Genomic DNA, 3,535 nt, shown 5'->3' with positions numbered 1-3,535 from the left:
AGTTAGACGTACACGTAACAGACACTAAATATTTTATTAAGCTTGTTCTCCAGAATGTAGGTAGTTCCTGCAGTAGACCATAAACTCCATAATTACTAACTTCGAAACAGATAAATGAACTAATTAACACCACATGAGGTTACTGTAGCATCCTACACAGTATTATTATTATTACGAGGGTCACTCCAAAGAAATGTACACTATTTTTCTAAAAATACAGTTTTCATTCTGCATGTGTGAAAGTTTTACAGTGTGTAGATACATCCTTCCCGCTTGCTTTCAAACTTAGTTCAACCTGTTCCCGTGAGTGGCGCCGTCACAGCATGTCTTCAAGATGGCTGCTACACTTGACGTTCGTCAGAAGCAAAATGCTGTCATAGAATTCCTGTGCTGTGAAAACGAGACAGTGGGAAACATCCACAAGAGGTTGAAATAGGTGTATGGAGATGCTGCTGTCGATCGCAGTACAGTTAGTCGGTGGGCAAGTAGGTTACATGATGAAGGCGGGCACGGCAATATTGAGGATTGTCCTCGCAGTGGCAGGCCTCGTACTGCACACACTGCAGACAATGTGCAGAGAGTTAACGAATTGGTGACTGCTGACAGACGCGTCACAGTGAACGAATTGTCACGCTACGTTGGGATAGGGGAAGGAAGTGTTTGCAGAATACTAAAAGTGTCGGCGTTAAAAAAGGTTTGTGCCAGGTGGGTTCCCAGGATGTTGACAGTGGCTCACAAAGAAACAACAAAAACGGTATGCAGTGAACTTTTGGAACAGTACGAGGATGGTGTAGATGAATTTCTTGGAAGAATTTTGACAGGTGATGAAACATGGTTTCATCATTTTTCACCAGAGACGAAGAGGCAATCAATCGAGTGGCATCAGGCAAATTCACCCAAGAAAAAAAAATTCAAAACCACACCTTCTGCTAGAAAAGTTATGGCTATGGTGTTTTTCGATTCCGAAGGACTCTTGCTTGTGGACATCATGCCAAGTGGAATCACGATAAATTCTGATGCATATGTGAAGACACTGAAGAAACTTCAAGCTCGACTGAGTAGTGTTCGACCACATCGGCAAAAGTAGGATGACTTGCTGCTGCACGACAATGCACAGCCACATGTCAGTCAAGAAACCATGGAAGCGATCACAAAACTCGGATGGACAACACTGAAACACCCGCCTTACAGTCCTGACCTGGCTCCATGTGACTGTCATCTCTTTGAGAAACTGAAAGACTCACTTCGTGGAACAAGGTTTGAAGATGATGACTCCCTTGTGCACGCTGCCGAACAATGGCTCCAATAGGTTGGTCCAGAATTTTACCGTGCGGGTACACAGGCGCTGGTTCCAAGATGGCGTAAGGCAGTTGAGAGGGATGGAAATTATGTGGAGAAATGAAAATATTGTTCCTAAAGGATGTGTCTACACACTATACAACTTTCAAACATGTAGAATAAAAGATGGATTAAAAAAAAACAAATAGTATGCATTTCTTTTGGAGTGACCCTCGTATTATTATTATATTGGTCACACATACAGTCTCAAGTCTCCCAATGTCTGTTAAGAAGTCCAACCAAGTGATTTATAAGCAATAAGTATAGGGCACGTACTTTAAATTAGTTACTTTTAAATTGGGGTGCACAGTGCAAGTGAAGCAGTTACTGCTAGGGAGAGGGGTAGTGCAGGGGAAAAATGTTTTGTAACAAGTGTCCACGCTCACTGTGGATAGTCAGTTTTCTTACCTGAGAAGCAATTGTAGGTAGCACTCGCGATACACCGGGGATGCTACAACATTCATTCCAAAACACGCCCACCCACCCACGCCTACACACACACTCCACACACATTCACACACACACACACACACACACACACACACACACATACACACACACACACACACACACATACAGGCGCGCTCACCACGATCTGCCAGAACGCAGCACAAGGAAAAAAATGTGTCATTCAAGATTTATACATGTGAAGATAAATTGTTGACTATGATACGAATGAAAATAAAAATAGGAAGTGAATGGATTAGGTGCGTGATTTTTGACGTACACTGACTGACGACAACTCAAATACAAAAAAATATTGTTAGACGTAAGCATTACCAACTGTCTCATTGACTCACTAATTTGTAGCTTGAATGATATTTGGTTTTTTGGATTTTTTATCATCTTTCGTAATTTTAAAAATAAAATTGTCCAAAGAGTTTTCTTTTTTGTCTTAAATCGATGACGGAGTGGAGAATGTTTGCAGAGTGTGAGTACTAGAAAATATTCGATTGCACTTGGGGGTAATGATTTAAGAAAGGTTGCCAAAAACTGCTCTACAATATATCTGAACTCTTAAAAACCTGTGATTAACAGGTCTGATGGTCCCTTGATATCGCTCAGTCTTAGAACAGTTAATGCGGGTGGCTAGGACAGATGCTTCTGTAATGTCCACACGCAGAAAGGGGAGGACGGGTAACTGACCAGTGAGGGCATAACGGCCGCTTGAATTTGTGAATCTGAACAGCACCTCAATAGAGGTGTGTACTGTCCTGCTGAAAAAGCACCTTATCTTCCGGTCGAACAAGGGCCAGTAGCAGAGGGATAACCTGTGTAGTGTAGCGGGCACTGGTTACTTTACTCTCCAGAAAGACCAAGATTTTTTCCCTTTGTGATGTTCTATCAGCCACCGCTGCTGTCACAGTGTGTCGATCTTGACGTGCGTCTGTACTACGCGGACGTCCAGACCCTAGTCTACGGATGTGGGAAAGCTCCACAGACCACTGCTAAAAGCATCGACAAACCACCGTTCACCGTGTCGAACACGTGTACCAATGCAGCGTTACGTCCGTCCAGCTTCCTGCAGGCCCACAATATGACCCCGTTCAAAGGCTGAAGTTGTTCAATCAGAGCACTTACTCTTTGGCGGGGCTTGGTTGAACTCTGGAATGTATGTTGCAAACACTGTTCACCTCTTAAACTCATCGCAGTTGCTGCCTGCAAGGTCAAAACAGAAGGTCTACAGACAAGCCTGCTGAGCGCCATTTGGTCGCCTATGAGCGCGACTTATGAATCACTAACTCTAAATCCCCTCAGTATGCACATATTATGCCATGGTGCCACTGAATACACTCCTTGATGCTGTTGTATTTTTTCCGTCAGGTATTATATATAATATTATAATAATATTATATTTTTTCAATATGACATTTAATAAACTTTGGGGTGCAGAACTTAGGGACGTAAGTAACTTTGGCATGATGTGTCACTTCCAACTAACGTAGTTCGATGAAACTTGGACCATACGTAGAAAGAACTGCTACAGTAGAGTACGGTAGGTAACTGAAAGAAATGCGCATTGAGACGAAAAGAAATCACACTTTTACCTTGCTGTGTCAACATAAGGAAAGAAATCAGTACATAGTCAACTCAAGTGTAACACAAATACTTCATTAGTTAAGGAATAAGTAAACTTTCATAGATCGCCCCGGCTGCGACAGTTTATAATAGTGCGTCGTTGGGCGATACTTGGTGG

The sequence above is a fragment of the Schistocerca nitens genome, chromosome 1 (assembly GCF_023898315.1).
Source record: "Schistocerca nitens isolate TAMUIC-IGC-003100 chromosome 1, iqSchNite1.1, whole genome shotgun sequence".
NCBI classification, from domain to species: domain Eukaryota; kingdom Metazoa; phylum Arthropoda; class Insecta; order Orthoptera; family Acrididae; genus Schistocerca; species Schistocerca nitens.
This window is presented reverse-complemented; position numbering follows the sequence as displayed.